The sequence below is a fragment of the Lissotriton vulgaris genome, chromosome 6 (assembly GCF_964263255.1).
Source record: "Lissotriton vulgaris chromosome 6, aLisVul1.2, whole genome shotgun sequence".
Taxonomy (NCBI): domain Eukaryota; kingdom Metazoa; phylum Chordata; class Amphibia; order Caudata; family Salamandridae; genus Lissotriton; species Lissotriton vulgaris.
The window spans coordinates 1,160,742,358-1,160,753,296 of NC_141694.1; positions in this window are offsets into that span (position 1 = coordinate 1,160,742,358).

Below are 10,939 nucleotides of genomic sequence, written 5' to 3' on the forward strand. Positions count from 1 at the left end.
CTGGAGTCGAAATAGTAATTTTTCCCCTCCGCTATTCACCACTTTCCCTAATGTTGCACTCGCTTTTGCACTTTTGCATTCACTCAGCACCCATGCACTGATTGAATCACCCAGGCCATACCTATGCACTTCTCCAGGCCCTACCCCTGCACTTGTGCAATCATCCAGGCACTGGCAATGGACTCATGCAATAACCTAGGCACTACCCATGCACTCCTACAATCACCCAGGCATTATCCATGCAATCACTCAGACACTACCCATGTACTCATACATCCACTCAGGTACTTATGCTGCACTCATGCAATCATGCAAGCACTACCCATGCAGTCTTCCAATCATTCATACACTATCCATGCACTAGTACAATCACCCAGGTACTACTCATGCACTCCTTCAATCAACCAGCTACTACCCATGCACTTACAAAATCACCTAGGCACTGCCGATGCAGTCCTCCATGCAGTCAGGCACTACCCATGAACACCTCCAATCACCCAGGCACTACCCATTCATTCATCCATTCACTCAAGCGCTACCCATACATTCTTGCAATCAGTCAGACAATAGACACACACTCCTCCAATCACCCAGACAGTAACCATGTACTCACGCAATTACTGAGGCACCATACAAGTAGTCCTGCAATCACTCAGGCAATATCCTGGCACTCAGGCAATTTTTCAATTTTTAACCAGTATATGTGGTTCCGTAAGAACCTTTTTTTTGTTAAGAATTGAAATTTTTGGGTATTTTCTGAAAAAAGAAGTTTTTTGTGGGTGTTTTCTGACTTTTTTTTAAACAAAGCAAAATTGAAGAGTCCATTATAACGGTGTGGTTCTGTAGTTTGAGGGTCCGTGGTTCGGGGGTTCCGAACCCGTTCAATAAAGGTCGTTGGAAATAGACAATTTTGGTATCAGCGGACCGCAAATCACGAGTGCGGTATGTATGAGTGTTTTCGTCATAATCGTTCAATGAGAACACTATGTTTTCACGGATTTCGTTTGAACCCTCGGGTTCCATTTTGTGTGCGGCAGCCATTTTGTGTGGTTGCCCTTACATAGGCCGATGACTACGGCCGAACGAGTCTTTGGGACACGTACACCTTAACTGACTTCTGAATGACCTGGCCGAACTGACTCCTTGCCCGAGGCTGACTTCGCTGAGCTAGTTCCTTGTTAAACAGCTGGACAGATAAAGATCAAAGAGCAGGACATGCCAAAGTTTTACAGTACACTGCACCCACTTTCTATCTTGCTTCCAATCTGTTTCTGCTCCTTCCTTTACGACATGATTACTGCTTTGGGTTGAGGTTTTACGATGGGTTTGTCCGGCCTGATCGAACAAGATATTGGAATGTGCTTAGTCATTTCTGATGGGCTGGACAACGGAAAATGGGATTATTGTCATGCGCTACTTTTAAAATGGTGTTCTGTGATTGGTTGATTTGTATGTAACTTATGCCACCATTGGAATGTGATTTTTGGCATAAAAGACCATGTTTCGCTCATTGAAATTGTACAGTCTCTAGCGAACCACCCGTGTGTGCTTCGTAGACCTCTGTTCCTGGTTGCAGCCAATAAACTTTGGTCTTTGACGTCATCAAGAAGCGTCCCGTGTCTCTGTTTGCCAACACAGGGGAACTCGAAGGCATCGGGCGTTCTCCCTGACGCTGCTGGGTTCTAAAACCCAGTCCTTCAACGGTTTGGGAGAAAAGGAAAAGAAGAGTTGGGAGCAGATACTAAAAATAAACACCATTTGTTTGTTTTAATTGCATTGATTACCACAATAGTGCATTGCTCCCCTTTGCAGGGTTTTGCATTGCACTTTTTACAATTAACTGCTGCATCCAGAAGCTCAGGGAAAATGTGTGACCTTGATGTAGGTGGGTTAACTTGTGTCACTTCTTCATTGCTCTCCCTCTGTGATGTTACTTTGGCCAAATGCAAGGGGTGAATGGTCTCCCGGTGTTTCTTCATGGAGGACGTTCAGCACAAGTACTTTTTTTTGGAACCTCTGGACAGTACTCTTTGGCATATCTTGCAAGTCAGTTTTCTCGCATTCACCTTCTTCTCACCATCCGGCACTGTCAGGAAAGCCCATACCATACTCTCGTTTCTCTTCTTGACTGGATACACCACATTATCTTCCTCTTCCAGTAGATCTTGATCTGGATGACTGGATGCCACTTTTTGAAAAGAAAAGTCAAGAAGCACAGTGAAAAAAGAAATTGTAAGAATATACAATAAACAGACCTTTCCAGGAAGACATACAAATAATAGGAGGAATAAAACAGGTGTTGGTTCCTCCCTCTAACAGAATGAAATGGTTTTAACACCATCAATGCTGATGGTATTCCCCTCCTGTGCTTGCCCTTATTTATTCCCATTGTTCATGACAAGCTCAGCTCGTCATGAGTGTACGAGAGGTGTACCTCATGACGAGCTCAGCTCGTCATGAGCATCGAAGGTGTAAAACCAATCAGAAGCCTTCTTTTCAGGTCCCATGGAATTGCGTACAATGCACACACCCTTCCCGCACAAGTTGCGCATGTAAAATTTTGTATACATAATTATATAGTATAAATAGGTCTTTATAAAACATTTTTCAAAGCATATTAGTGAAAGTGTTTAAACAAAACTGATATTTAAACTTTGTACAGTCATATTTCACACTTTGAATATACACCGAAGTCACAACCCCAGCGCCACCCCAGCAATACGTGCCGGCAAGGGTTGTGCACCCTACGCACATACGTTGCGCACTTGTGAAATTTTGTACTGTTAATAAAAAAGTCAAAAATCCTGTTTATAAATTGTTTTCCAAATTATATTAGTGGATGTTTTTAACCAAAACTGAAATGTATAATTTCTACAATGATATTTCATACTTTTGAAAGTAGGGGGGCCTTGCATCCAACTCTTACATCCAGAAATGGCCCTGGGGACCACCACACCCCAGGGCCGGCTCTTGCTATGTCCCAAGGTTGCCCACCCCAGTACATGGCTGCTTACTATAGTTTAGTGGGAGCTTTACCACTCCCACTAAGCCACAGCAAACCCTCCACTACCAGCAAGCAAGCGCAGAGAAATGATCTTGCTTGCTGGAAGCTGAGTATTTGCTTTGACACAGTGGGAGCTGCATATTTAGTAGCTCACTGTGTGTCAAAGCAATGCTGGCTCCCGCAGGAGGCAGGGAGCTGGCAGGGACTGGGGGTCTTGAGGCTCCTCAGGACTCCAAGGAAGATGCCTGGCCCTGGGGGGGGGGGGGGGCTAGGCTGCATGGCCCGCTCCCCTTTAACATTTAAAAATGAAAAGTCTAAGCCCTGGAGTGTGGGGACCCCGGGTCTCAAATCAGGGAGGAGAGGGGGTTGCGTGGACCCATCCATTAAAAAAGAGACAAAGGCTGAGACACGGGGGTTGGGTCCCCAGGGCCAAAATCAGCTTAGGAGGAAAGCTGGTGGCCCCCCTCCCCATTTTAAAAAAGCTTTGTCCTTGGGGATGGGGTCCCTGGGGCCAGAAATTGGCCCAGGGTAAGGGGGCCACATGGCCCATCCTACCCTTATAAAAAATATATATAATAGCAGCAGCAAGTTGCATTATGCCCCATACCCTTTCAACACTACTCTGCAAACATGCCTCCTGGTGCACTACTACTTGGAGGATGAAGTTCCCTTTGCTCCTCAGGGACCTTGGGGGCCAGATACCTTCTGTTAGCTCCAGTAAGTCCGACACAGTGGGATTGCTGAGAGGTTGTCAGAGGCCACACCCCCTTTCTCCACCACTCTGCAAACACACCTCCTGACACACCTCTAGTTGGGGAATGAAGTTCCTTGGCTCTTGAGGTTCCTTGGGGTCCAACTATCCCCACCTGTTATCTCCAGTAAGTCAAACACAGTGGGATTGCTGAGAGGTTGTCAGAGGCCACACTCCCTTTCTCCACCACTCTGTAAATGCACTCCCTGGTGTACTACTGGTTAGAGGATTTAATCCCCATGGCTGCTGAGGACCCTTGGCGCCAATTACCTTTCTTGTTACTTCTAGTAAGTCCTACACAGCGGGATTGATGAGAGTTCATTGGAGGCCCGCCCTTTTCTCCATCCCTATGAAAAAATGACTCCTGGTGCACTACTGGTTGGGGGATGAATCCTCTTGGATGATGAGGGTGCTGGGGGGTCAAGAATCCCTCCTGTCACCACTAGTAAGTCTCACAGAGTGAGATTACCAAGAGCTGGAAGGAGGCCCTGCCCACTTTCTCCACCACTATGCAAAAATGCCTCCTGGTACACTACTGCTTCAGGGATAAAGTCTTCCTGGATACTGAAGGACCTTGAAGGCCAAGAATTCCTCCTATTACCTCCAGTAAGACCCGTACAGAGTTATTGCTGGGAGCAGGTAGGAGGCCCTGCCACCCTTTCTCCACCACTCTGCAAACGCGACTAAAACCTAAAAAAACAAAGAAAGTCACTTAAAAAAATAAAAGATTTAGGGGCGTTATAGTTAGGAAATACAATTTAAAAAACCTTTGAAATTCACTGAAAAAGCCGCTATTACAGGGACAATATAGTTAGACACCCAGGTGCAGCACTGCCTCATGGAATCAATCTTGGATGCCGGCGGTGGAGGAAAGGGAAAGAACGGAACTCGGAGACGATGAGAAAAGGTCAACGGAGAGTGGAAATGAGCCGGTGGAGGTTCAGAAAATAGACAGTGCAAACAGCGGAGTTAATTGACACATCCCTGGACTTTTAGACCTGTGTGGTGAGTCAACAGGTAGAAAAGGCAACATATAATCGCAGCTGCGAGAAGAAACGCTAATGATCAACGCTGCGGTGATAAGCTGGAAACAGGGCTGTGACGGAGGACGGGGCTTAATGGCTACGTTTTCAGCGAAGTAAGAATGCCATCACTGGCTGAAGCATCTTTGTGGAGCATCAACATAATAATGTGAGGCCAAGCACTAAGCAAGGGAAAGTCATGTCATCGGCCAGCCATCCCATCTCTACGGAAGAATGACCAATGGTACTGTAACCTTTTCACTCATCAGCAGTCTCTGTTTTTACCTAAAATCTCATGATTTTATGTTTTTTGCAATTTAATTTGACCTCACATAGAGACACAAGTACAGCCAGGTAATGGAGAAAAGACAACATCCAAGCTCAGTTTCTACAAAGTCGCCATCTAAGGCAAGGCAGTCTATTATGAACTACATCACTGGGGCAATGGGTACGATAGAAAAGTAAATCCTAAGTGTAGAAGAAACCGTAACTAGTTGTTCTGAGAGTGTCCCTGAACAGGCAACCCCTGGGTTAATCACTACTAATACAGTTCAAACGATTGAATCTCTGCCGGAGGATCCTGGCATTACATCTAAAGACAGCAATGAGCTTGTACATAATTCATCATTAATGGTACCATTAACCTTTCGAGCAGTCACCCCCCTTCCAAATATCAAAAGTCCTCAAAAAACTACTCCACGAACCCCGCAGTGGTCTTATCCAGTGGGTCAACTTTAGTTAAGAAGAGGCCTCTAGTACAAAAGACAGTAGATATCTGCAATCCATCGAGAGCAGCCAAAAAACAAATACCCACTGAAACACAGGATTGCCCTTCATTGGTATCATCTGTAGAAGCTTTGACTGACCTTATCAAAGTCAAACGCTTTTGAGCAGTATCTCCAACTTTCATGTACCTCTCCTGCAACAATAATCTGGTATAGAGAATCCTGAGCCTTCTATACGACAAATATCTAATATCCACGAGAGCCCTATATAGAGCAAGGGGACAATGCTGACAGTCACATTACAGAGGAACCTCTAGTAGTCTTCACGCTTAATATCCCCTTGATGGGTCCTTCCACTACTCACTCTACCCACAATAACAGCCTCCTACATGTGAATGATTGTTTAGATCTTCCCCTTGCTGCTACCCCATATGCGGTTATACTTGCGAACATGCCGACCATGGGTACTTACACACTAGAAAAATGGGACTCACTGAGAAACAAGTCTCTTAACTGGCTAAACTCCAGGATCAGGATGGGGGAGCCCTTTTTGATGACTTTAAGATGGTGAGACGAGTACAGTGGGTTGGCAGGGGCCCCAAGAAGTTCCATGGTGATTGTGTGGTGCTCTCCTTTAAAACCCCAGCACTAGTTAGAGCGATTTTTGAAAATAAAAAACTAAAATCGCTGCCTCTAACCGAATATTAGTTCTACCACTTGGATTCTTTTATAGGCCATCGTCATTATTGTCAAATCAGCTGTCTTTTGAGACACAACGATCCTCCCTACGACAACCAGGTCTTCCACTACTAGGTTCAAATTAGAATAATCTAGTTCACCCGATGTATTCCATCCCTACAACCACTAGATATGATTGTCTTTCTAGTCTTACTAGGGTAGATTGACTTCAAAACGATCTAGTAGTGGGTGAACCTGCAGTTAAGGATGCTCCCTCCCCCTGGCGACTGCTGTCTACTGCCAGAGGGGGTTGTATTGGAGGTTCTTACATCTGAATTTCAGCCTATGCAGAGGGATGAGAGCAGTCTGGACTGTTTAATTCTGGATGCAAATATGTTTAGTGTTTTAAGTTGGAATGTTGTGGGGCTTCGCAGTAAATCCAATTTACCTGATTGGCTAGAATGTATAACCGGTTTTAATATTTTTTGCCTTCAGGAAATTTGGGTCGTAGAAAACATCCATTTCAATGGGTACAAATTTATCAGCAGTTTCTTCAAGTCACGGGAGAGCTAAGGGGGGTATATGCATATATGTGACAAATGATTTTACCTCCTCGACGGTAATCACATAATATCAAAACAATTTCTATCAAATTGTTTCTGTCGAACTCCCAGGTTCTAGTTTTTTGATAATAATTAACTTTTAAAATAATGCATGTGACTCTGATATACTGTATATTTCGGATCAACTTAATGCTGACCTTGAAGTAATACTAAACTAGGAGAATGGGGACAAATTGTTGATGTGGGTGGGGTATTTTAATATCAAATTGTGTAAATTGTTATCGAGCAAAGTCTGCGGCCTTATCTCTCCAAGAAACGATGACCTCACGCACTTCTCACAGTCTGACTATGGTGATAAACTCAACAATCTCCTTTTTAAACATGATTTGGGTTTCAGTAACAAATTTGGGATCAGTCCAACTACCGTGCCAAGAACCTACAATGGAGGTATGGGCCAAAGTGTTATGGATTTTATTCTGTTCCCCTACCGCTACCCAGGTCTAGTAACAGATTTTAAAATTCATGACTGAGCAACGAGTGATCATTTCCCTCAGAGCATCATGATGAACTCTGGTAGCCTAACAAAACAAGGGACTTGTCATCCTACCATGTCTGTAGAGAATATAGAATTATCACGTACAAACGGTTATGCATTAAGGTGGTTGTATTGGGCAGAAGTAGCACATGACACAAAGCTGTGGAGAGTAGCACGCATGGGCTGACACAAAGGTGCCTTGAGTAGGAAACACCCTTCAACACCCATTCAAAAGAAAGACTTGAACTTGAATGGAGATGTATATGATAAACTTCTAGAAATACCATCTCATTTAAAACAGAAGATCTTCATATGCACTGGTGTAGTGTAGTTCCTATATTCCCAATAGGCTCAGCGCATTGGAATAATATACCCTATAGATATGACATAGGACTGCGGTAGTATGTCTCTATCGAATATACTTCTAATCAGCTCCACACCTTAGAATGCGGGAGGTTTGATAGTTTTGTCTCGGACTCGATTTCCCAAAACCCCGCAAGGGGGGTCGGAAACCCTGGAGCTAGAAAATCGCAGAGGAGGACAGCTTCCGATCAGTGCATCAGCTGGAGAGTCGGCTTCCTTGGGAACTTGCTGTAGTGAGCTGCGTCGGGCAATTAGGTAGTTGAACTGCACCATACCCCACTGTGCTTTGCCATAGCAAGTGAAGGTATATTTATACCTTGAAGGTGTTTAGGAATGTTACCTTTGACGTAAAGTCGGGCATATGAACATCATGAATGAACCCTTAAGGAATAGATGTTCATGTAAAATACCGGAGTTCTTGGAGAAATCAATATTCAAGCAAGGGGAAGTCTCTAACGGTTTACAGGTCTGGTTTTCCAAGAAATCGTTGTGACGTAGATGAGCGGATGGAACTAGCCATGCCTGTATCTGGGCTGCATGGGCTATTTCTAAATAAGGCCTTGGTTTCTATGCCTATATAAGGGTAATGAAAATTGTACCTATATAAGGGCATGAATAGGGAAATTTCATTCGGAATCTAAAACGCCATACAACACCCACTCCACTTTCTTATGTACGACTTCTACTAAATACTAAGTCCTAAACATGTAGAAAATATATCTATACATCATGTCTTTTAAAACCCACCCAAAATACATAGAAAAATGCATTGGTACTGGTTTGCACACAAAAGAGCATTGGTGCTGTATGCATTCAAGCAATATTTAATTCTAAGCATATATTTGATGTTCGTAATGCTAACTAAATGAATCATAAAAATATGAATTTATGAAATGGCTCGTAAATACAGAAGAGAAAAAAGACGAAAACATTTCATGTCAGATTACATAAAACTGTTTGTATGTGGACAAGGTCAAATATAGTCTCTGGAAATTTTTCAAAGAATTCTTGTTCTCTATGAATAGTTCTACTTTAAGCAGATTACTTTGTGTCAAATATTGACAAATACAAACTTGGAAGGAAAAAATTAATCATAGAAAAAAAGAGTTCCAAAGTCAGTACTTTGTTTTTAAAAATGAAGGTCGAATTCAAAGTCTCTCAAACACTGTGTGCCAAATTCAAAAGTCAGTGTTAGGGTTTGGAAAAAACATAAAATCTTCTAAGTCTGTATAACATTTGTCTACGATTGTAGGTGAAAGTTGGTTCACCTTATTTAGAATATTAACCGCACATAGATGTGAAGCATTGCCGTCAGCATTGGTCGCATTAGCAATGTTCGAATCAGATAGTACCTGTGCGCCTGTCATTTCTCGTACCTCAGCAGTAGCGTTTTGCGTCTGTGAGATCTCAATGAATGCCGTCATCAGAATTGGTAGCCGCTGTAGTGTGGACAACACAGTGCATGGGCCGTTACTGGTTCAAGCAAAGTATAAAAATCCATTGGCATGACTGATGGGAGTGTGAGACATTAGTCTAACACGCATTCTTCTCCTCATAGCAGGCAGCATAGAACAGGTGAGATGCAATCTTGCCAAATTGGTCTGAATGACAGAAACCATGTGGTATTTAATTCTTGGAGATGAGGTAGTCCCAAAATTTGGACTATGCACTCACGACACTTCATCGCCAGTAGAGTTGTCTCCATGGAGAACTGGGTGTCGCTGGTGAATTGACTTGCTATATCGCAGCAGTAGGAGCAAAAATAATATGCCTGCAGTGAGTCCCAAAATGAGAGGCAATCCGCCAAGCACAGAGTGCACAAAGTTTGGATATATTCCTAGGACTGCTTCAAAAGTTGCTAACAATCCAGAAAATATGGTCTAAAATACAGACATATTTAAGATATGGCAATATATCTGAGAAATGTATAGGACAGTTTGTAGTTAAGAGGGCATGTATCTCGGCAGAAGTCCTTGTGACTTGCAGATCATAGGTTTCTTTGGCCGAGGTCAGTGGCACCGTTTTTTGCAAAAGAATGGTTTTCATTCTGCTTAAAGTATCAATTTGTATAGAAGAGATGGTCAGTGATGGCCATAAAGGCAACTCCCTGTCTGTCTTTGTTTTTAGAAACAATACTTGCATACAACAAGTGACTCTGGCTTACAAAGTTACTGGATATGGTATTCCTGGCAACATGCCACAGCAGCTGTGATCATTCAACAGGTAACTCCCATTCGAGAGTTGTCCAAAAATTGGATCAATCACCGCAGCTGGTGAACCTTGCAGGTGGCAGGATAAGTTGTTAGAGGAACCATCGCAGACCCGTGTAAGTTTATACCCTGACAAATGAGAGAACCGCTTAGTGCGTTTTCACAGTTTTTCCTGCTAAGAAACACTTCACGACCCCCACTCCAACATCTGTAAGTGTATGGTAATTCCGAGGATGTCTTGATGTATTCTTTACCCAACCTTTCTATGTGCCTACTGGTATATGTTTTAGGCAATATTGAAAATGGAAAATTGTAACAGGCAGAGTGATTGTTCCATGTATAATCCATTCAGTAGCTGGCTTTTCAGCGACAGTAAATGGCAATCTTAAAATTTTTTCAATGCTCAGTACTGCATAGTCTGCACCCTTTGTGGCAATTTAATCTGCTTATCGGTGAGATTGAATTCTGAAAACAGTGACGTAGTATTGATTAAATGCCAAGGCACATAGCCTGAACGAAGGTTTTGCAACATACAGCCTAATAGCATGATAGAACGTAATTGCAACTGACCATGTTGCAACATGACCAAGTCCTGTTCCATGATGTCTATGGCAGAAGTCACTATGCTGTCCAATGAATATATCCCGGACAACAGAGTTGTTAACCCATTGTCAACCACAGAGAGAGTTTTCTCGAAATGAATACAATCAATTTCTCGTATTTTTTCTGCAGTCTCTGCTTGTGTAATCTTCCATGCTTCATTATAATCAGCATAGATACAGGCATATATAAAACGTTTATGACGAGGTGTTCTTGGTCCTATCAAGAATTCCCTAAGATCGGCGCCATCTTTACGTAAAGGTAAGTGTTGTTTTACATCCTTAAGTGTAGATCTTTGAAGCCATTCTAGGCAGAGCTTCCCTACACTGTATGTTGTTACTATTCTTGGATGCTGTCTCTGAACATATCTTGGGTCTGGCCTATTGAATGTGAAACCCTGTGTTTTGTTCAGGAATCTATTTTGACAGTTGTTTGTGTCTGTGGGCCAGATCAACCATTTATTCCAATCTGGATCTGTTCTGTTGTGA